This window comes from Nymphaea colorata, unplaced genomic scaffold (genome assembly GCF_008831285.2).
Source record: "Nymphaea colorata isolate Beijing-Zhang1983 unplaced genomic scaffold, ASM883128v2 scaffold0640, whole genome shotgun sequence".
Classification (NCBI taxonomy): Eukaryota; Viridiplantae; Streptophyta; class Magnoliopsida; order Nymphaeales; family Nymphaeaceae; genus Nymphaea; species Nymphaea colorata.
The window spans coordinates 22,509-48,633 of NW_022205146.1; the positions used below are offsets into that span (position 1 = coordinate 22,509).

General features: G+C 38.3%; 1 pseudogene; it reads left to right on the forward strand.

Moving 5' to 3' along the window:
• Positions 1-4,314: 4,314 nt before the first annotated feature.
• Positions 4,315-24,597, forward strand: LOC116245322 (magnesium transporter MRS2-B-like; annotated as a pseudogene).
• Positions 24,598-26,125: the final 1,528 nt, after the last annotated feature.

Below are 26,125 nucleotides of genomic sequence, written 5' to 3' on the forward strand. Positions count from 1 at the left end.
TCCAATCTACGATTATACGGTAAAAAATTAAGAATACATGGTAAGAACATGAGATTTCATACCTTACGAAGAAGAAATGTCTGAAATGAAGAAAACCCCTTTCCATCCCACGAAAATCAAGCACCCACGCACAAATCGACCACTTAATCTTCGATTTGACGATGAAAATCCTGTTTTTCATGGTGAAAATGAATGATCGCCCTCCCTCACGGCACTATCCAAGCATTAGAAATGAAGAACGGAAGAAAATTTTCAAAAAGAAGCCGAATAAGTAGGTCTCGGGCCCCCTTTTGCGTTTTTAGCCCGTATCGTACGATACGGGGTGTATCGCCCCATATCATACGATACAGACCCTGTATCGTACGATACGTGCGATAGAGGGCCGATACACCCCCTTTTTACGATACGGGGGGTGTATCGTACCGTTTTTTTCAAACGAGACGATACGTATCGTATGATACGGGGTCGTATCGTACGATACGTACAACATTGCCTCAACCAACAATCCAGCCAAAATTCGACGAGCATGACACTGTCGATTTTCCATAGGCTCCTTCGTCGATCTGATTTATTGAATCTGTACTTTACCCCCTTTCCAACTATAGAAATTCTTGTGTCCTTTTGAAAGTAACCATATGCCGTTTCTCTCGTATATCTGTATATCAATCATGATTTCCTTGATGCCCAAATTCTGTTCAGCAGGGCCTAATAGGGCCATAATGTTCCTAATGCCCAACCTCCTTCAACATTGGGAGTGAAAATTTTAGACCCTGAAAGGTGTTTCTTTTTTATGATCATTGGAAGACCCTATAGGAAAGAATTAACAAGTCCTTGAAGCTCATCCCCACTTTATTCGGAGGATTGAAACTCACGTACTAATAGCATGGATATGATCTGTCCAACACTGCTCTGTTGTCAACGACACTGATTCAATTACCAATGAATCAATACTTCACACCTTGCTGAAAAGAGAGTTACATACCGGGGAGGCGAGGATTAGAGGTTGCTGAAAAGATGCTATGTCACATGGGTGCATGGGTGCAGCAATGTTGTCTCCACATATATAATACAAAGTCACATTATATATTTCAAAATCTGTAGTACCCTCTTTCTTCCATACTCTGGAGTCTGATTATAAGATTTTACTTGTATAACATAAGTAGGCATAAACAAGTAGCTGTCATATATATATAGTATTATAAATTTGTAACCGTATAAATATGCAACATATATTACACTTTATATATGACAGCGACTTGTTTATGCCTACTTAGGTTATAAATGTAAAATCTTATAATCAGACTCCAGAGTATCTATATTACACGGAAGAAAGAGAGTACAACAGAACATATATAAACGAAACTGGTAATACATATATGGAAGTTATATATATATATATATATATATATATATATATATATATATATATATATATATATATATCAGAACTGATTAACAAAACTTATGCACATTATACGTAGAAGACCATATGGCATGTGTAGTATATAAAGTTATAAGCTGCATATAATATCCAATATTGGACTGCGAAATGTGGTGAAATACTAAGAACAGTATAAAGGATACAGAAAAAATTGAAAAACGGAAGAATCATTTCTAAACAAAAAAACTGAAAAGCAGACAAAAATGACCCCTACATGGTTTGACTGCGCCGGATTTCCTTGAATAGACTCTCTTGTAAGTTTGGTTGCTGTATAAATTACCGTACAATCCCAAGTGGATATGCAATGAGTTATCATCTTATACTGGTGTTCTACTGTATGAAGAGGCTTCTGTTTCAACTTTTATATAGGTTTACTTTTCCACTAGCATAGGGTCAATTTTACATCTCTGCAGCACCCTTTCTCTTCCTTTTTTGCTTAATTATATAGTTGCCTAGATGACCTAGGCACACCATGTGCACCTCATTGCCTAGGCCCTGGGGGTTTATAGGTGACCAATATATAATATCTCAATGTGCACAATCTTATGGCTATGCATATAACATTCTTTCATCTCTTGAGAAGGTCCTTCTCAAAGACCAAAAGGGTAGGGAAAATAAATTAGATAATTGACACAATGTCGCTATCCTTATCTTGGAGCACTATAACATTGGGGGCACATTTAAAATCACATTTGGAGTCAAGCCTTAACATTGTCTTTGATGGCTGCAATTTCATTTTGGTGATCAGCCAATGGTGTTGGATGAAAAAATGTAAATGGGATGCTCAAGAAGGTAGGAGACAGGTTTGAAGAACTACATGAAACAAAATACTAAGGAAATTGAGAGCGGTTAAGCGGTAAGCAGGAAATTAATAATGGCTAAGTAGGTTCCATGGGAGGAAGCATGTGATCTTCTGCTTGTTGATTTAGCAATGGGATGGATGCAGGGAATACTGGCCCTTGTTGGAGGAGTGAGAGACGTGAGACCCCTCAGTGAATAGATAGTTAATGTCATAGTGCATATAACCGAAAGGGGTTTCCATATACACGTTTCTGACTTTCTTTTGAATAAAGGAAGTTCCCAACAACTGTTTCATTGTACGGTAGGCTAACTTTTGCCGAACATGATCAACGTTCACAAATAAGTGTTTGAGTGTTGTTCTTTGTGTATATACTTTTGTGGAATTGCTGAATTTCTGGTGGTCACTTAGTTTTGTTCCCTCAAATTGATGCAGTCGTACGGGAGAACTTAAAGATGGTTCAGTTCAGGTGTATAGTGTGCAAGCTTTCATCCCAAAAGATCCTGCAGCACGTGTAAGTGCCGAATTTGTACAACCAGAAGAGTTTTTTGGTCAATCTTTGAGGAATGAGAATTATTTGTGGGACAACAGGTATGGTAGAATTGTTCCAGTCTTACTCATGATAAGTTTTGGTAGGTTTCAACAAGGAAACCCTTTCATGTTTCAATGCTCTTCACCTCTTTGCCCACATTGTTTGTTTTTGCATGTATGCCTTAGCATTGTCAAATTACATGGTCCAAAATTTATCAAACTAAGTGATTTGATATAGGGTTCATCTTGCAGGTATGTTTTAGTTTCAAATTTTTTTGTTAAGCATAATGCTTATGGGAAGCATCTTAACATTGCTTCAGTGGAGCCAAAGACTGCATTTGTGATTAATATACATATATATATATATATATATATGTGTGTGTGTATATTCCTATATGTATATATATAATATCTTAAAATATAACATATACAAACATGACATATATATGTACTATATAACAAATATGTAATATCAGACGTACACATATATATTATCATACAATATGTAATATATATGTACATACATATGAGGTATAATATTTCACGTATAATACATGTATAATATATAATATATTATTAGTATATATGTTATAGTATTATATATATACAATAGCACGTATCATATATATTATACGTTTAACATATAATACACAATATAATATATTATATATTGTACATATACATTATTGTTCTAGTAATATATCATTAATTGACATTACTATAATTATATACATTATGCATTATAATACTTGTATAAAGTATGTTATACGTAATAACTTCTAATGAATATATAATGTTATATGTTTATTGTATTTTATATACAATATAACATATAAATGTAGTATTTATTTCTTCTGCGATCCTCATTCATGATTTAAATTACTATGAGCTTGTTATCTATTTTGATGCATAAGGTCAATTTCATATTATGCGTGCAGGGGCTGACTATCTTTGCTTTCAACAAAGGGAAGTTCAATTCAAAGACCTTAAATGAGCTACTAAGTTTAGGTCCCACTTTTGTAATAATGAAGTTTTTTGAGAGTAAGTTTACCAGTACTGCTTGGAATTCTCTTGCGTTGTTTCTTGATGTCATTTAGGAGGCAAGGAGTAGAACATGATTTTACATCATTTGTTTCCTTTAATCATGTAGGTGTACTGGACATTGTCATGATGTATGGGGCATATTCAACAACTTGTCGTTTAGCTGTGATGAGAATTGTTCTCCGTTTCTTTGGTTTGGTGTTACTTCAGCATTTGTATCATATCTTCATGTGTGAGTTTTTTGTGTTGTTGTTTCTTTTTTAATCCGAAAGACTTCACTTTGATGTCGCTGCACCTATTGTTTTATGTTTATTTGTCCTATGTTGAATCATGTAGTCATAGATTGTCAAATCTAAACTATGATAGTGATAACCATGCAGGAAGGGACTTCAAAATCCAAAGTTTGTTTTCTACAAGACCTACATCTTTGTTCTAATTGCATATGCAAGTGTCCAGCTGGCGTTTAGCCTAGTCATGCGCATTCCAGCTTGTCATAGGCTGACAAACCGATGTGATCAATGGCCTGTTATGAGATTTATCAAGTGGATGCATCAGGTTTGGTTTCTCCATTGTTCTTCCCATTGCATTTTCTTTGGATCTTATTCATTTATTGTTGTTCCTAAAAACTGTTCTTTTCTGATTTAAGGAAAGACATTATGTTGGACGAGGAATGTATGAGCGAACAACCGACTTTGTCAGTAAGTCTGTATTTTGCTGTGGAAATATCTTTGCCTTGTTCTCAAACATGGAATATTTAGTTTGATTTTGTGTATATGAAGGGTTTTTTTAGGTGTTTGGGTGTGCCCATGACTAGGGATAGTGTTGTGCTTCACAATGGCTATGTCACATAGGACTGGGTGGTTTTCATGTGGTCATAGATTGTCAAATCTAAACTATGGTAGTGATGGCATTTCATTCTTTTGAAGCCCAATTGTGTGCAATTGGAATCTACATTTTCCTTGTACTCTTTTGGTTGTTAGGCACATTGGACTGGATGAATCCTTTTGGCCGTTGTGAAGTCTGACTCTTTACTGTGTGAACTGGCACAGAGTCCCATGAACAGCTCATGTTTTTTCATATTGATAAAATGCAGATATATGATTTTCTGGCTTTGTGTATTTGGAGCAAAATTCTCATTTGCCTATTTCCTTCAGGAAAGTAAAACCCTCTTCTTTAGAGTAGAATTCCTTCCTCTTGGTGATATACCATTTGATGTTAAGAATTTTTGTAAAAGTGATAATTTTGAGTTTTTCTTAAAAACATTTTAAAAGTGTCTTCTCACACAATGATGTGGCTTTTCTTTATTCTTAGTACCTCCTTGTGCAGAAGGATAAAATTTCAAATTTTTGTTGCCAAACAATAGAAGAGGGAAATTGAAAAGATCTTGAATATGAGCAGTAAGGAAAGGTCCTGTGAAGTTGAGAAAGTCGAGACTAGGAAATGCCATTGACTCTGGTAATCAAGCATTTGCAAGGATTTAGCAGGAAGATATCTTGAGAGAGAAGCCAAAATCCTTTGTAAGATCTTGGCAGGTAGCAAAATGAGAGTTGAGAGATTGGCTCGGGGCTTGTGTGGTCGTTCTTCTGGGTCAGTAATCAAGAGTACCGGTTAGGCATATAGGTGATTTATGTCTATACCGCGAAGATAACGACTTATGAACCTTTGGCTCATCGAAAACCCACAAGGTGAAGCGGGTTGGATATGCGACAAAACTACACATAAACACCAAAGCGGTGAAGCTTCGTAGTAGCCTTTGGGGTGGTGAGGTATTCCCTCAAAGGTCAAGGAAAAAAAAATTAAAGGCAAAAGCTGAATGCAAAAGAAAGAAAAAAAAAAAGAGGAACAAAAAAAAACAAAAGGTGTCTGCCAAGAGATGAAAGGCATGAAGGCTGAACTCGCAGGAATTGAATGTGAAAATCTTTGGTAGATGTGCGGTCCTACGGTCAATGTCTTCTCCTATTTTTGATTACCTAAGATGCTGAGGATGATTCCTTTATGTTCATATTTTGAAAATTGAAAGGCATCCCTTCTAGAGATTTGACGACATTGACGCGAAATGAATCCTAATGCTTGTACGGTAGGTGCTATGTGTAAATGAAGGCTATATTATTTGCAGAACACGAGCACTCATGCTTATTAGTTAAATTGATCATTTTTGAACTATTTCAAACTAAAAACTTGACATCTCTTGTCATAGGAGGAACTAACCAATCTCCTTTGGTCTTGAAATATGTTTGTCATTTCATTCCCAATCCCCTTTGGCCTTGAATGATGTTGGCCATTCCATTACCAAACCATTAGTCCATTCATGGAATAGATGAAACTCCTCGAACCTAGTCAACTCATGTTGAGTGTGACGAATTTCATTTTGTTTGTCTGAAGAGATGCATATCGTTCGGGACAAGTGATTAAGCCTGGCCCATTGTTGAATCTGGTGGTTTTCTTAGTGTGCAATTTCTGGTCACTACTATTTATTCTTGTTTTAGGTGCTAAACATGATGGATGGAAAAGTGGATGACCTGAAGTTTCTTTATCGATCATATTTAATGCAAACTTTCTATAATGGGCATATTGAAGAAAAAAAAAAGTGAGTTTACATTATGCAGTTTCTGGATTTATTAAAAATTGCTTGTTGCAGTTATTCATGAGAATTCTTAGCTACGTGATGCATTGTCTTCCTTAAGTCTAAGAAAAAGGGAAAATTAACTATATATTTTCTGTCCTCAATTGTTCACTGCTTCTGTTTCTTTTTCAGGTGAATGAGGTCAAAAATGTGCTGAAACTTTGCGATTTTGGTAATGCCATGTTTGCTGGGAAGAATGAGATCACACCATAGTTGTATCTCTGTTCAGTAAGTCCTCCGTTTGGTTCTGTTCAAGTATGGTTGTATCTCTATTCATTAGTTGTTTTTACTGCTACTTTGAAAATCTGTTGCGTGTGCAAATTCAGGTACTTCTTTGTGTGATGTGTACGCTTTTGAATCGTGGTGTGAGGGTTATTATTGACTGGTTTCTTGAAACTGCAGTTCTTGGCTTGCCGTATGACCATGTTTTGGACATATGCTCAGTTGGCTGCTGCTTGTACGAGCTATATACAGGAAAGGTCCTCTTCCCTGGACCATCAAACAATGACATGCTTCGGCTTCATATGGAGTTAAAAGGTCCATTTCATAAAAAGATGCTCAGGAAGGTATGCGATTTTTTGGCGTGGAAAGTATACTTACATTGGACGACTGATTTTGTTTATCTTGTGATTGATATCCTTTTTTACTCCGTCTTCTATTTTAGGGAGCCTTTACAGATCAGCATTTTGATCGGGATCTGAATTTCCATGCCACTGAAGAAGATCCTGTTACAAAGAAGGTGATCATTTTTTCATTATCATGTACTTCAGGTTAATTTATCTATAGCATGGTGAAAGTACATCTTGTTTGTGTTATATATATATATATATATATATATATATATATATATATATATATATATATATATATATATATATCATTGTTCAGTAACAAGTGGCTGGGTAGGGCCATTATGTCCTTTGTACCTGCATCTTAATTGACTCCACAAGGACGATGCAGGGAGTTCTTTCCATGGTCAGCAATACCATAATTAAGCAAGCCAAGTAGAGATGTGCACCGAAAGGATGTAAGTGAACAATGCTAATCAGCTAGTTTATAACAAATGTACCTAAATAAGCTTCGTAAGGTAACTAATTAGCTAATGACAAAGTGACTATAGTTGTTGAAAGGGCACTCTTATGGGTTTAAGATAGAAACATCAATTTCAAGATCTGAGTGTGGGAGATTGACTTGCGGTTGAAGAAAGAGATTCCTGATTTCTTTCACAAAATGTATAAAATCTATCACTTTTACTGTAGATTTCTGTTGTTCTGTAAAGATTACTGTAGATTTAGTGTTTTGTGAAGATATGCATCAAATTCAAACAATCCTGCATGACAATGGTCACAAAGGTGAGGAAAATGATTGGTAGAAAATCATGTGCAAGTGTTATAATTAGATGAGGAACAATAAATAGGTGATATTTGATTGTTTTCATTTTTTATTTGCTTAAATAATTTCATCTTGTGTTGCATAAAACTTTAAAGTTATTTCTTAATGTGTTATTACTTGTAACATTATGAGCATGTTATGTTAATGGATGTTTATTCCCATAAGTCTATATTTATGTGGAACATGTTTTTAATAGAAAATATTTTTTTCTTTATCTTTTCTGTTATTTTAATTTATTTTGAACTTTTAACATTAAATTGAATTTCCAGTACATTTATGAAACTGTTGTCATATGTTATGGTATGGCGTATTTGTTGGTCCCACCAATACGGGTACATTGGTTTTAGTCATTCAACTTGAATTCGCTTGGGCCAGCTAGTCGTTTTGTGGTCTTAAAAAACACGTACTTGACTTCTAAATTGACAAATAAAGACCAAAAAATGGTTAATTGTTGTGATTGGTGAGGACTGCTCAACTTAGTCGGTCAAGTGGTCCATAGATTATGCTCCAGCCAACTTGATAGTCATGGACCTGTCAACTGATCATTGGCCAGAACGATAAGCATCTATTTGTCCAATTAGTTGCTAGGTTCCCAATCACCCAACAATTTATAAGTGCTATGAGATGTAGTTATGTTATGGAAATGTGGTGTCCTATGATGTGAGAGTTTCTCAATTTTTTTCTTAAGAAATTGCTCCAACAATATTAAAATTTGTCTTGTCTCTAAAACAAAATGTTGCATCTGCATGAGGTAAAGAAAGTGCTGAGTGTTATCCATATCGGACAATACGTATCGTATAGGTTTGAGAAACCTATGCGATACGCATACAACACACGATATGCCTGTGGATCATAGGTGTATCGTCCGCATCATACGATACAAAGGCTGTATTGTACGATGTGGCTGATACAGATACGGGGACAAAATGAAAAAAAAAAACATTGTTTTTTGTGCTTCTTTTTAAAATCGGTCCTCCCTTCCACTTTCTAAACATCTCTAAGAGCTGTGGGAGGGGAGGTTTTACTAGTTTTCTAAAACATATGTTGGTGAACAAATTCCATTTGAAGTCATTGAAAATTAAAATTTTAAAAAATTAACAAAGAAAATGAGGATGAATACGAAGATTATGATGATCATCATTGATGGATGATAATCATGATATTTGCTGCCATCAATGTTAAGTATATCTCAATATTTCATTAGCATAAGGCTGTTATTAAACTTTTTCAGGTAGTTCTATTCATATTTTTTTAATCCTCAACATATTCTGAGCTGTTGATACTTGGAAAATCAACTTTTTTAGCCTTCCCTTAAAAATTCTCGTTGGCTATTGCGATAATCATGAAATATGATATGGATTTATTTATCTACATCCATGCAACATATTTGCATGCCCACACTAGGAAAGCAAAAGTGCTTACAATTTCATTGTTAGTGCAGGCTGTTAAGCGACTGCTTGTGAATATTAAGGCAAAGGATTTTAGTAGTCTTATTTCAAGCTATACTGGTGAGGATCCCAAGATGCCGGCCAATTTCAAAGATCTGCTTGATAGAATTTTTGTGCTCGATCCAGAGAAAAGATTGACAGTATCTCAAGCACTGAGTCATCCATTCATTACGGGCAAGTGAATAATGATGCTGATATTTCTGATCCAGAACTGCTGTTGAGTTAGCTATGCATTTGAATCTTTTATTCAGCCATCTGATCATTGGGCATTTGCTTGTCTCTATCTTTGTCACATGGACCAAGTGCAAGCAATGCAGACTTCTTGCTGATCGTGAGCTTAACACAGCCACTCTGGAGAGCTCTCTTACTTGGTGAGTCCTTTCAGTCGAATATATTCTATTTCTATTGTAAGATAACTCGTCAAAGGCGTTTCATCTCTTGTAAATCATTTTTGATGATCTTTTGCTTGTTGATTTAGCAAAGGGATGGATGCCGGGAACACATTTCTGACTTTCTTTTGAATAAAGGAAGTTCCCAACAACTGTTTCATTGTACGGTAGGCTAACTTTTGCCGAACATGATCAACGTTCACAAATAAGTGTTTGAGTGTTGTTCTTTGTGTATATATTTTTGTGGAATTGGTGAATTTCTGGTGGTCATTTAGTTTTGTTCCCTCAAAATGATGCAGGCATACGGGAGGAACTTAAAGATGGTTCAGTTCAGGTGTACAGTGTGCAAGCTTTCATTCCAAAAGATCCTGTAGCACTTGTAAGTGCCGAATTTGTACAAGCAGAAGAGTTTTTTGGTCAACCTTTGACGAATGAGAATTGTTTGTGGGACAACAGGTATGGCAGAATGGTTCCAGTCTTACTCATGATAAGTTTTGGTAGGTTTCAACAAGGAAACCCTTTCATGTTTCAATGCTCTTCACCACATTGCCCACATTGTTTGTTTTTGCATGTATGCCATAGCATTGGCAAATTACATGGTCCAAAATTTATCAAACTAAGTGATTTGATATAGGGATCATCTTGTAGGTATGTTGCAGTTTCAATTTTTTGGTTAAGCGTAATGCTTATGGAAAGCATCTTAACATTGCTTCAGTGGAGCCAAAGACTGCATTTGTGATTAATATATATATATATATATATATATATATATATATATATATATATATATGTATGTATGTATATTCCTATATATATATATATAATATTTTAAAATATAACTTGTACAAACATGACATATATATGTACTATATAACAAATATGTAATATCAGACGTACACATATATATTATCATACAATATGTAATATATATGTACATACATATGTGGTATAATATTTCATGTATAATACATGTATATTATATAATATATTATTAGTATATATGTTATAGTATTATATATATACAATAACACGTATCATATATATTATACGTTTAACATATAATACATAATATAATATATTATATATTATACATATACATTATTATTCTAGTTGTTGCAGCCGTGAAACGTGGAGAGAGAGAGAGAGAGGGCTGAAGGCGTGAGAGTTGAGAAGAAAAGAACTCGTCTCATTCACTAACCATAATCTCTATTATAAAGAGATTAGGGTAGAAAGAAGATTTACATATTACATCAATCTAAAATAAAGGAAATATTAAAGTGATCTTATAGCTCTTTAATATTACAAAGAACCACCTAGAAACATAAACATTCTTATTTCAACACTCCCCCTCAAGTTGGAGCATACATATTAAACATGCTCAGCTTGTCACAACATTTAGAGAAATCACTAATAGGGAGAGCTTTGGTGAAGACATCTGCAGCTTGTTCTTCTGAAGGGACATGAACAGTGGCAATGGTTTCTCCTTGAACGAGATCCCGAATGTAATGATAGTCAACCTCAATATGTTTAGTTCTCTCATGAAAAACTAGATTATTAGCAATGTATGTGGCTGCACGATTGTCACAATACATCTTCATGGGAAGTGGAATCGACACACTTTGGTTAGATAGCATGGATCTAGCCCAAGTCATTTCTGTTGCAGTTTGAGCCATAGCTCTGTATTCAGGTTCTGCACTAGATCTTGACACCACACCTTGTTTTTTACTTCTCCATGATATGAGGTTGCCTCCCACAAATACACAAAATCCTGTGGTAGATTTTCTGTCCTCGATTGAGCCAGCATAATCAGCATCACTATAGGCTTCCACTTCCAGAGTCCTGCATTTTGTGAACAAAAGGCCTTTGCCATGAGACGATTTCAGATATTTAACCACCATCAAAGCAGCATCCCAATGAACTTTCCTTGGTTTTTCCATAAATTGACTTAGCTTCCCCACTGCAAAACTAATGTCTGGTCTTGTCACAGTAACATAGAGTAGTTTTCCAATAAGGGATCTATAAGATCGAGAATCTACTAATTCTGTTTGGTCATCATGAAGGTGCATACGTGGATTCATAGGCAAATTAGCCGGTTTAGCTCCTAGCATCCCTGTGTCCTGAAATAAATCAACAACATACTTTCGTTGAGAGAGAACAACACCTTCCTTATTTCGAGCAACTTCTATTCCCAAGAAGTATCGAAGTGGACCAAGATCTTTCGTCACAAAGTGTTTTTGAAGAAACAGTTTTGCATCAGAAATTTCTTTATCATAGTCACCTGTTAGGATAATATCATAAACATAAACCACGAGAGCGATTATACCTCTGGAAGTCTTCTTGATAAACAAAAAATGATCAAGAGGAGATCTCACAAAGCCACACTTTGAGACTACCTCGAAAAACTTGTGAAACCATGCACGAGGACTCTGCTTGAGTCCATAAATAGCTTTCTTCAGCTTGCACACTTTGCCACACTCCCCCTGTCGTTCAAATCCTGGTGGTTGTTGCATATAGACAGTCTCATCGAGATCACCATACAAAAAGGCGTTTTTGACATCCAGTTCATACATGTGCCAGTCATGGTGGACAGCCACAGAAATGATAAGACGAATGGTTCCCAACCGAGCAACTGGAGAGAAGGTCTCAAAGAAATCCACACCGTAGGTCTGCGTGTAGCCCTTAGCAACCAACCGAGCTTTGTATCGTTCCATAGGACCATCAGAATTATATTTCACTGTGAATACCCACTTTGAGCCAACAATATCACAACGAGGAGGAGGAGCAACAAGTTCCCAAGTGCCTCTCTGCACTAAGGCATCTATCTCATCTTGCATAGCCCGTCTCCATTGGTTGTCTAATAAAGCCTACTGGTGACATGTAGGAACTGTATGAGCAGCCAGAGCTTGAATGAACTGTTGCATATTTTTACCAACACCATCAGTAGACATAAAATGAGATATAGGATGTAAAGTACATTGTCGCCTGCCTTTGCGAAGAGCAATAGGTAAGTCTTGACAGGGATCAGAATGACTAGGGCTATGCACTTCAGATGTACTTACCTGCTGAGAAACGGTTGGCGAAGGATTATGAGAAGGGTCCCGTCGACGTGTGTAGACCAGCGGAGGATCACGAAACTTGGACACTATAGTAGAAGGAGATTCAAACGGGAACGACTCCAAAGGAATAGGAGGAATTGGTAGTGGGTCTGGTGAGGGTGGCATCTCAAGAAGGATGGAAGAGGAGCTATAATAAGGCTGAGACTCAAAGAATGTGACATCCGCACTGATATACTCCTTTTGAGTTAAGGGATCAAAGCATTTGTAGCCCTTATGGTTTTTGTAGTAGCCTATAAAGATACACTTAATGGCTTGGGCTCCCAATTTATCACGTGTGAGTCCAAGTATGTGAACGAAGCATGTGCAACCAAATACTTTGGGAGCCACTGGAAATAAGGGTCGTTGTGGATGCACAAGTTAATGGGAACCTTGTTGTCAATGGAGGATAAGGGTAAACGGTTGGTTAAGTAACAGGCCGTGAGGATGGCATCTCCTCAAAAAGATGCAGGTAACTTGATATGAAGCATTAGGGAACGAGCCACATTTAAGAGTTGGCGATGTTTACGTTCAGCTACTCCATTTTGTTGAGAGGTATGGGGACAAGTAAACTAAGGAAAAATGTCATTATCGGAGTAAAACTTCATTAAGGTTGAGGCTTTGAACTCAAGGGCGTTATCAGTGCGAATGTTTTTCACAAGAATACCAAACTGGGTCTTTATTTCAATAATAAGATTTTTGAGAATACATACTACTTCAGACCTTTCCTTCAAAAGGAAGACCCAAGTGACTCGAGAATAATCATCAACAATGACAAGAAAATACTGAAATCTTGACCTACTAGCAACTCTGCTAGGACCCCACACATCAACATGAAGAAGATCAAATAGTCCACAACTGGATGGACAAAGACTCGATGAATAACTGCTACAGGTGTGTTTGCCAAGTTGACACGCTTCACACTGGAACGACTCTGGTATTGAAAGCTGAGGAAGAAGGTGACGAAGCTTGGAGACAGATGGATGACCAAGTCTGAGATGCCACTGGAAAGAGGAGGACGATGAGGTGATCGATGATGCTGCAATACCCACTGGATCCGACAGGAAGTAGATGCCTCCTTTCTCATAGCCTCCACCAATCGTCTTCCCAGTTTGCAAGTCCTGAAATGAACATAAACTATAGTCAAATGTAATACGATAGTGTAAGTCATTAATCAATTGTCCAATTGATAACAAATTTGTTAGGAACTTAGGAGCATATAACACATTTGGAATAGTCATAGACTGAGAAATCTTGATATCACCATAACCCAAAATAGGTGACCATCTACCATCTGCAAGTTTCACATGACGTGCCTGAGGCAACATGTGTAGCACAATGAACATAGAAGGTTTACTACAAAAGTGTCTCGATGCTCCGGAATCAATAATCCAAGTAGTACCTGTATCATGTGGGACACTATCAACAGGCATAGCACTGTCTATCATGACTGTAGAGGCCGACGGCTGGGAAGATCTGAGTGCTAGGAAGTCCTCATACTCAGACTTGTTGGTACTCACTGTCACTGTCTCAGGGTGAGAAGGAGATAAAGACCCATCTACAACTGATGAAGCTGCCTAAACAGACCCAATAGGAGATGGTAAAGAATTCTTGCCCTGCTTAGATGCAACATTTCTTCCTAGGGATGCAACGGAAGGACGACCATGTTTATCCCAACATCTGTCTTCTAACTGTCCTATTTTACCACAATAGGTGCATTGAAATCTCCCCCTACCTCCTCCTAACCCACGACCAATGCCTCTCCCCCTGAATGTATTGCGTCCACGACCTCCTGAGGCTACCAAGGCAGAAGCCTGTAAGTCACTAGAGGGCTGAGAAAGGGTCACAGCAAGACGACTGAGTCTGTTGTAGGCTTCGGCTAGGTCAGGGATTTCTGCTCCAGTCAACATCTAAGCCTTTGCTACAGCATAGTCAGGGGAGAGACCCTTTAAAAACTTCGCAACCATAAACTGTTCACCATGAGTTTTATGACATGTTGGACATGGGGGACGTAATGCTTTAAGTCGTTCATAGATGGACTTGAGGGAAGCGAAGTACTGAGCAAGACTTTGATCACCCTTGTTGCAAATTAAGTAATTCCTCATCCACCTGCAATATCTTGCTAACATTCCTATCATTTGAGTAAGTTTGTTCCAAGAAATCCCACATTTGTTTGGCCGAGGTATAGTATGCAATAGTTGATGTGATTTGTGGTTGCACACCATTCATGATCCACGACATGACAATATTATTATCTCCCTTCCATGAACCATATTTTTCACTCTTTTCGACAGGCTCATTTTCTTCTATAACATGCTCCTTCTGATGTCCAATCACTGACATCATAAACACACGAGACCAAATCTCATAGTTAGATCCATCTAACTTTACCGTAGAACCATAAGAGAATGGATTTCCTCCACTTTTAACCTCATGAGAAAAATCAGTCATGAGATTTTAGCCATTGCAAATCTATCCACAAGAGATCAACCACCACAGGCAAGAGAATATATATCTATATATATATATATATCTATATATATATATATATATAGATATATATATATATATATATATATATATATATATATTGAACAAGAGACTGATCAGCATGACCAAACTTCCCACAAAGCCACGTTAGATGCACAAGAGCAAGCAAACCGCTGTCCAACTGTTGACAGCAACCCACGGCCAAAAAGAACAGCAATCTAAAAAAAATTGCTAACAGCAAACCCACAATAATCTGCTCCAACCAACAACTTGTCTATTTATGTATCTAATGCAGTTGTACCACACATTAATTTTCACACATCATGGATAACGACAGCAGATAAATGTATTCAACGTAAACTGCCACAAAAAATCATAAAGAGCAGTACTCCACTTCGTTGCCTTGATCATAGACCACATCAAACCATAAGAGTCTCCACGACTGGAGTCTATTCACGCATACCTCCTAGCGTGAATAGACTCCTCCACCTAGTTCCGTTGCTGGAAATCAGTCAACTAGAACAGATGAGAAGAGAAGAAGGAAGAGACGGAAGAAGAGGAAGGAGAACAAGACGGTGGAAGAGATAGCCTGAGAAGGAGAAGGAGGGTCGCCGGCTGTTCACGTCACGTCGCCAGATTCACGGACGTCTGCAGCCTATCGCCGGCTGTTCAAGTCGCGTCGCCAATCACGTCCCACTCTGATACCATGTTGCAGCCTTGAAACGTGGAGAGAGAGAGAGAGAGAGGGCTGAAGACGTGAGAGTTGAGAAGAAAAGAACTCATCTCATTTACTAACCCTAATCTCTATTATAAAGAGATTAGGGTAGAAAGAAGATTTACATATTACATCAATCTAACATAAAGGAAATATTAAAGAGATCTTATAACTCTTTAATATTACAAAGAACCACCTACAAACATAAACATTCTTATTTCAACACTAGTAATATATCATTAATAGACATTACTATAATTATATACATTATGCATTATAATACGTGCATAAAGTATGTTATACGTAATAACTTCTAAGTATATTTAATGTTATATGTTTATTGTATTTTATATACAATATAACATATAAATGTAGTATTTATTTCTTTTGCGATCCTCATTCATGATTTAAATTACTACGAGCTTGTTATCTATTTTGATGCTTAAGGTCAATTTCATATTATGCGTGCAGGGGTTGACTATCTTTGCTTTCAACAAAGGGAAGTTCAATTCAAAGACCTTAAATGAGCTACTAAGTTTAGGTCCCACTTTTGTAATAATAAAGTTTTTTGAGGGTAAGTTTACCAATACTGCTTGGAATTCTATTGCGTTGTTTCTTGATGTCATTTAGGAGGCAAGGAGTAGGCCATGATTTTACATCATTTGTTTCCTTTAATCATGTAGGTGTGCTGGACATTGTCATGATGTATGGGGCATATTCAACAACTCGTCGTTTAGCTGTGATGAGAATTGTTCTCCGTTTTCTTTGGTTTGGTGTTGCTTCAGCATTTGTATCATATCTTCATGTGTGAGTTTTTTGTGTTGTTGTTTCTTTTTTTATCCGAAAGACTTCACTTTGATGTTGCTGCACCTACTGTTTTATGTTTATTTGTCCTATGTTGAATCATGTAGTTATAGATTGTCAAATCTAAACTATGATAGTGATAACCATGCAGGAAGGGACTTCAAAATCCAAAGTTTGTTTTCTACAAGACCTATGTCTTTGTTCTAATTGCATATGCAAGTGTCCAGCTGGCCTTTAGCCTACTCATGCGCATTCCAGCTTGTCACAGGCTGACAAACCGATGTGATCAATAGCCTGTTATGAGATTTATCAAGTGGATGCATCAGGTTTGGTTTCTCCATTGTTCTTCCCATTGCATTTTCTATGGATCTTATTCATTTATTGTTGTTCCTAAAAACTGTTCTTTTCTGATTTAAGGAAAGACATTATGTTGGACGAGGAATGTATGAGCGAACAACTGACTTTGTCAGTAAGTCTGTATTTTGCTGTGGAAATAGCTTTGTCTTGTTCTCAGACATGGAATATTTTTTTAGTTTGATTTTGTGTATATGAAGGGTTTTTTTAGGTGTTTGGGTGTGCCCATGACTAGGGATAGTGTTGTGCTTCACAATGGCTATGTCACATAGGACTGGGTGGTTTTCATGTGGTCATAGATTGTCAAAACTAAACTATGGTAGTGATGGCATTTCATTCTTTTGAAGCCCATTTGTGTGCAATTGGAATGTACATTTTCCTTGTACTCTTTTGGTTGTTAGGCACATTGGACTGGATGAATCCTTTTGGCTGTTGTGAAGTCTGAGTCTTTATTGTGTGAACTAGCACACAGTCCCATGAACAGGGTGCTCATGTTTTTTCATATTGATAAAATGCTGATATATGATTTTCTGGCTTTGTGTATTTGGAGCAAAATTCTCATTTGCCTATTTCCTCCAAGAAAGTAAAAACATATACCAATTGCTAACTGGTCGATGATGATTCTTCTGTTTATGTTTCATCTTTCTGACTGTTTCCTTTCCAACATATGCAGATAAGGCCATTGGTCAATCCTACAAAAGTTATTTATAAATCTTAATGGGCTAGAGTATTCGTGGCATGATCTTGTTTCAAAACGTGAGTTTTTGCTGCTTTTGTCTAGTCATAAAATACTTTCGAGGGATTAAACTAGGAAGGTAAAATGTTCTTGTGGCCTGCATAAGCTCACGTGCCTAACAACAATGGAAACTATAGAAATAATAGACGCACAAGAACCAAAGATCGAACACAGATGTAACGTGGAAAAACCCTCAACTAGCAGGAAAAAAGCCACGGGTAAGGAGGTCTGGTGCCCACTAGCCGCCAGACTCTCTCTCTCTCTTAGAAACTTCATTAACACACAAGATTAGGGTTTACAATGGTATAAGTATGCCCAAACTAAGACCCAATGGATTGGGTTTAGACCCGGACCCGTACATCAAGATCCGTCAACACTCCCCCTCAAGTTGGGCATACATATCAAACATGCCCAACTTGGATACATTTCTCTCAAATGGAGTTACATGTAAAGCTTTAGTTAGAATATTAGCAGTTTGGTCTTCAGACTTCATGTATGATAATGTTAACTCCCTGGCATCAATTCTTTCTCTGATGAAGTGAGGGTCAATCTCAACATGCTTTGTTCGATCATGAAGCACTGGATTGTTAGCCAAGTTAATTGCAGACTTGTTGTCATAATACATCCTCATAGGTCCTTCAATCTCTATCCCAATATCAGTCAGCAAGATCTTTAGCCACAACAACTCTGATACTCTAGTAGCAACTGCCCTATATTCAGCCTCTGCACTTGAGCGAGAACAAACATCTTGTCTCTTGCTTCTCCAAACAACTAGATTTTCCCCCAAGTAAACGCAGTACCTTGAAGTAGATCTTCTGATGTCAACACAGCCTGCCCAGTCTGTGTCACACCCCGACCTTTTGACACTCAAACATTTTTTTTTTTCTAAACATCAAACATCGAGGTGCGACTACACAACAGTTCAAAAGAGATGAGCCAAGCAATTCAAAACAATGAGGCGAACTTTCATTTATATAATTATTTCAATTCTTACAAAATCACATCTATGTATAACAAAAATGCCTCAGACTATATAATTGATGCCTAACAAAAACAAGACATCAATAAAACCAAAATAAGACGCGTCAGTAATACAAAAGACACATCCCAAAACCTCCCCAGTAGGACGTGAGTGAAGCCATCTGCTCAACCTGCTGCCTCGGATCTGCCAAAACCTGAAAAAGAAACAACTGAAGGTTTAGCCTTCGCAGTATGGCAACAAGCCAGGAAAATACCAAACCCTCTTAGATAGGGCTCAAATCAGAAAACAATTATCAAAATCATTCATCATCATGTCGTGTCAGAGCACGACACGTACAAGCCACTCAATGGCCACAGTACACAGTTTCAATCACATGCTTTCACATCAATCACATGCACATCAGTCACGTACAATCATAGACATTACATTTTCATTGACTTTAGTGAATTAACAGTTCCTGTGGGTGCAACACAGGCACACGCACACCATGGGCGGCCTACAACCGAGAGACAACCCCTGTGGTGGCCCATAACAGTATAGATCCATTTCATTCGCTGTAGCGGTAGAGCACTCATCCATGGATGTATGAAGTCCAAGGAGAGATACTCAGCCTTCCCTAGGACACCCAGGTTGGGAAGGCGGGAGCCCAACGCTCCAAGCACAACACACAACAGTACCCTGGGGCCTTGCACCGCCTGCACTCCGAACAGGAGAGACCAGTGGCAAAAGCGGGACGTCTCCCAAACACATAGCTACATCCCACTGGCCTCTCATCTCTTATTCATTCATTCTTATCATTAGATTTACACATTCACCTAGGTCATGAGGTTGGTGCACTTCACGAATGCACTTACACCTCCAATTGCCTCCACACAAGGTCTACACATAATCATAACAGTCATAGCTAGCCGTCATACAATACGGGTACAACTATCCTCCAATTCCATTATTTGCATCATTGCCTGCAGCAATGTGTAAGCAACAGAACAAAACATTCACATCATTCATCATATCAATCACTTCTTCAAAAACTTAGCCAAACCACAGAGAGTAGTCTCAATCTGTGATTGGCTCGTAGCTGTCCTATGCAATTATCATTCTATGATGCTTTTTAATGCACAATTGGGGTCGAGGAGACACTCGACTCGATACCCCGCCTCATCTGTCCTAAACAGTTATCAATTCTAACATGCATTTGCAAATGCGTAACATTTTCAAAACAAACTTCTCATAGTCTTTCCAAAACAATTCATATCATGCATCAAAATATTTACATGCATACACACATTCATTCACTAAACAGTCAATCAATTGCATCACAATCCTAGGATCCCACGACCCTAGGAACACACATTCATACATTTGCCCCAGGCAGGGATTTGCCTGGAATGCTGCCATACCTGTGGCGCGCTCACAAACTCTTCAAAATGCCTCAAGCTTCGAATCCGGTAGCTCAAGGTCGACGGGACGTGCCCGGTGTTCCTGCAGACATAAACAAAATATAAGATTCCTACTAGATACCCAAACAATTCAAACAAATACAAAACAACATCATTGAGGCACGTGTCATCGCCTCAAGAGGGTGTCGACGGGTAGTGTCGACCTACAAACTCTCCAATAGGTCACTTCTCAACTTCTTGTCGTGCCAACAGATGTCAAAACTCAATGCTTCGCCCAGTTCCGCACAACACATTTCTCATTTGCTTTCTGTAGTCTAGGCATCAACCCCATAGTCACACCCAACATATGTATGCTTTTCGTATTTAACTCCAAGGTGCACCCATTCACAAAAACGTGTGCCACGTGCTCCCAAAGATGGTTTTGAATCTTCCCCACAACAACACAATCTCTACCATGCTTCCCTAATGCTTCGAAAATCAACTCATCATGCTTAAATGATCATTATAGGCATGAATCAACACTTCTCCATCATAATCCTAAACTTCCCCAAAAACAAAATCATTAACATGCGTCCCAAATCATCAATTCTAAACTCTAACATGCTCAAACAATAGTTATACATGTTCTCATAGATAATATTCAATAATTGAAGCTCAAATAGGCCTTGCTCACCCCAATCTAAATGTCTAAACTGCTGTGACACCTCCGACAGCCACCTCAAGCGTACAATCGGTCCCCAAATGGCAGAAATTGTGCCAAGCCACCATACCAAGACCACCTAAATGCTGATACGAGGGGAAGAACGTGTTCCCCAATCTGGAATCCTAATAAACAATGATGAAATCCATGAGAAAGAGTGCTCGGTTGGGGAAAATGGGAAAAAACAATCAAGAAATGGGGAGAGAGAGCTCAAGTAGGGAGCGTGTGGGCAGGGAGAGGCACTGACAGAGAGAGACGGACAGAGAGAGGGTTCAGACAGAAATGGGAAAGACGGCAAAGGGGAGGGAAATCGAGCGGGGCAAAGGGAGAGATGGTGAAGAGGAGACGGACGGGACGAGGAGGGAGCTCTAGCAGAGAGGGAGAGGGAGAAATCATGCGGCAGGGGGGGGTGCTGACGAAGTAGGGAGAGGCTGCGTGGGAGGGAGGAGAAGAAGCAGACAGAGAGGGTGAGAGAGGAAACTTACCCACGCTGCCTCCATCGCCACCGCCGCCGCTGCCGTCGTCGGTCCAGCCACTGCCACCACCACACCGACCGCCACTTCTTCCTTGTTGCGGTCGTAGCAGAGGGAATAGTCGAAGAAGGAGAAGAAGAAGACGCTGAAGAAGTCGAGGGAGGAAACTCCCTCCCGCGACGGGGCTCCCTTACACGAGTGGGGCTCGGGTCCGGGTCTGGACCCGCTCCAACCCAACCTGTCTAAAAGAAAAGAACGAGCGTCACAGTCTGCATCAGAATACCCTTCAATTTCTATAGACCTTTGTTTCACATATAGAAGTCCCTTGTCAGGATTCTTCTTCAAGTAACACAGGATTCTATCTACAACCTTCAAGTGCGCATCTGTAGGTGCATGCATAAACTGGCTCATCACATTTACAGCAAATGTGATATCTGGTCTAGTCAGAGTGAGGTATATCAATTTACCAACTAGCCGTTGATATCTCCCTTTAGCTTCTTCACACAAAAGTTCTCCATCCTTGCTACCGAGTTTGTGCCCAGCATCTAGAGGAGTAGAAGCTGGTCTGCATCCCAGTTTTCCTGTCTCCTTCAGTAAATCCAAGGTATACTTCCTTTGATTAAGCACAAGAGTTGTTTCTGATCTGGCAATTTTAATACCAAGGAAATACTTCAGCTTGCCAAGATCCTTGAGATCAAATTCAGCCGATAGTAAACCCTTTAATGTTGTCTCTTTTTCATCATCACCTGTAACAATCATGTCATCAACATAAACCAGCAGTAGAGTAACTTCGATGTCAAAACTGTATTATAATGGCAGTTCTGCTTAGTGCTGATTACAATTCAGGCCATTGGATGTGATGATACCATCCTTAGGCATTAACCCACGTAGATCCAGTTATCCAACCTATTTTGTCTGCATATCTTAAGTCAATCTCTACCTGATCACCTGTCTGGACATATTTGACCAAAGTCATCAATAAAAGCGTAGTCGGGAGTCATGGTCAGTCTTGTAGCTCTTACATATCTTTCAAAGGGATGTTCTGATAGCTTGTAGTTCTAGCATATCTTCAGCTTCAGGAGATGCTGTCATTGACCTCTTCCAAGTTTTGGGAAAAGTCTGCTGAGACCATTGTATATGGCTTTGACTCCTCTTTATTCTCAAAGTTCTCCTATTCTGTAGCAGTTCTGAAGCCTATTCCTCTCAAACAACTCAGCCTCATTTGCCCATCATAGTTCAAAATTTTTGTTTTTGTCTCCATCTTGAACAAACTGAATTGGTTTTCTCATCACGGTCAACAGAAATTTATTGTTAGGTAGAACACATATTCATGTTGAGTTTATCCATAGCAAATCTGATAAATGACATAATAAGGATTTATGCATCTTGTTCCATAAAAAATGGTTCCATCATAAAACCTACTTACATGGCAGAAAAGATACTTTTGGTTCCATGCATGTATTGTGTATGGAGATGTTGGGTCCCTCCTCTTGTAGCTTGGCCAAACAAATTTAGCTAAACAAGAGGAGCCTATGTTCGATTATTTGTTTGTTACAAGATCAGTCTAACCTATCCTGAAACTGAGCGGTTCTGACCCTCAATATCTTTCTGAAATCATCTCATATTCATCTCACTTTTTCTAGGACATTTTTGATTGATTTTGTCACTCTACTGAAATTTGGCAGCTTTCCAAAGCCTTAATTTGATTATTGTACTCCAAGTTTGAATCTGTAGGCATTCTCTTTATAATTGTTGGTCATTTTCCACAGCTAACTCTTTAATAAGGGAATTTTTTTTGCCCCAAAAAGGCTGCAGATCTAGAGATAGAGGCATATCCTTTGTTGGATGAACTGACCTCTAAAATAAGTACCTTAAATTTGGAACGAGTGCGTCGGTTGAAGAGCAGACTTGTTGCTTTGACCTGGAGGGTTCAGAAGGTACTTCTTTTGTTACTTTATCTTGTGTTCACTCTCATCCACTTTTATTTCATTGTGAGTTTCATTTCTTACAGGTCAGGGATGAGATTGAACAACTTATGGATGATGATGGTGACATGGCTGAAATGTATCTGACAGAGAAAAAGCTGCGAGTGGAATCTGCTATTGATGGTGATCAATCTATAGCCGGTTACAGCTCTATAGGAGCTGGAATGTCGGTTTCTGCTCCTGTTTCCCCTGTTTCTTCTCCTACAGAAACCCGGAGACTTGAGAAGAGCCTAAGCATAGCTAGAAGTAGACACGAGAGCATGAAGAGTTCAGAAAGTGCCACGGAAAACATTGAGGAATTGGAAATGTTACTGGAAGCCTACTTCGTTGTCATTGACAGTACCCTCAACAAGCTAACATCGGTACACAACCCAAACAAGATTTCTTTCCTTTTCATGTTGGCTGACCTTAACATCGTTCTTGCTAAAATTCCTGAATGACTTTAATCTTTACAGCTCAAGGAATATATAGATGATACAGAGGACTTCATCAGTATACAATTGGTTAGCACTATTCTCCCTTTATTTTTGAGATGTCATAGAGCTGTATAGAATGCAAGAAAAGGTCCACCAGTTACCCTTCACGCAGAAACATAGTCATGCATCATTCTTGAAAATTGCATTCGTGTGGATAGTGTAGCCCGATGTGCCAGGTAACATCTATGCTAATTAATAAACCGATGAGGTGCCTTCTGGTTGCTTTATCTACTAGATTGGAGGACAGAACTAATTCCATATTCCAAGTTGTCAACATCTGATTGGCACTGCTAGCATACTAATTTGCCTTTGTCAACCTTTGGTATTACTGCCACAAAATAATTTCATATTGTTACTGGTCTGATGCAGGACAATGTGCGGAATCAGTTGATTCAGTTTGAATTGCTGCTTACAACCGCGACATTTGTTGTTGCATCTTTGGGGTAGTAGCAGGAATCTTTGGCATGAATTTCTCGATATCACTATTTGATGAACCAGAGGCATTCAAGTGGGTTTTATTGATCACTGGTGCATGCGGAATTTTTTATTTCTGCACATTTTTATGGTTCTTTAGGCACAGAAGATTGATGCCCTTGTAATGTAGGTATTGTCTGTCAAAAAAACGCAAAAGGAAAAGAAAGAAGAAAAATTTGCCCTTTGTGCGGGCATCTTCAAATGTAGTAATAATGATGGTGATAATAATACAGAAGGGAAAATTTGAGGTTTCGATGAATGAAACCATGAAATGGGCAAAAGGGGTCTGATGCTGCATGCACCTCATATACAGGGCAGGGACGGGACTCTCTCTCTCTTTACATGCGATCAATAATGAACTCTAGTGACTATTGAAAGCAACTTGATCAGAAAATAGAACTCGTAGCTGCGGTATTCTCTGTATTGTACGACCCTTATCATACAAAATGATATGTCTGGGTGAAGAAGACCCAGATGATATTTTCCTTTAATTCACTGCGCCTTTTGCCATGTACACCCAATGAGCAAGGAGGCGATAATGCCCATTTGCCAGGTTGGCGCTGGGGAGACGGAGGAACCCATTGGGACGATACGGGTGGCTTGTTTGAAGAAACTCTTTGCAGGCGAGGGTACTCATCCGAACGTTACTATCTGAGAAAGAGGTCCAGCAGCGAGCTCTATATGGAGACAGATTGTCACTCAAATATTCTGTGGAAATCAGCAATCAGTATGCGATTAAAATAATGGAGAAAGAGTTGGTGCACCGTTCTTCTTTTGTTTTTCTATTCTTTTTCATGGATTGGCAGGCTGGACTTGGGCAGTCTACAAAAGGTTGGAGGTTTAGTAAAATTAGTAATAAAGATGTGAATGGAAACATATTCAATTGCCAATTCGATTTGAAGACCCAGTAAACCACAGCAGATATAATTACTAATAAGATTCATTCTGCAGCTTCACAATTATAATGACTCAAATTTTGAGGTTTTTTTCCTAAAATACATGCGAATCAAACATTAATATAACGTTCTCTCAACTCACTTCAATTTCAGGGCTTGGTCAAAACACTAAGGTTCATAACCTGTCGTGGGCACTTATTGCATCAAGTTCAAAAATTCAAAGCACAAAGTTCGTAAACTAAATCGAATATGGATTTGTCCACGCTTGTCTTATCATCTTCCACTCTAGCTGCTAGGACTCACCTGATAGTAGTTGTCCCGAAAAGATTGTGAACCAAAAATTATCAACACATTAGTTTAACTTCGTCCCAAATCCAGTCTAAGTCAGGGTGATCCTTGCATTAATGCATAAGCATCACAAGCATGTCAATGCAAATCTGCTCAATAATATTCATATGTACAGTTACACAGTTCAACAACTTAGGAAGACGTCAATGCATACATATGCTTGAGTTGATTTATTATTTTTGTCTTTTGAATACAGAGATTAATGGACGATTGCATTAGATTCCCTATACCTTTGAGGCAATTTAGGGGGCCAAACATTTTAACAACACATTATGTGAAATGGAAGAAGTTAATCATCTGCCTAAAATATGCTAATACATTCAGTGATCTCTTCATTCATTTGCATCTTGAAGACCAATTGCAAGGTACTCTCCTAAATTTCATACAGGGAAATTAAGTGTGCTCCCACAATGTGTCCCATGTAGCAGGCCCTAGATTGTTGCCTTCAGTTAAAAGAGATTGGGAGGGTGACATGACGCACGATCAATTTCCTATCCAGCAAGAGATTGTGCATCTCTGTTCCATTAATATGGTTC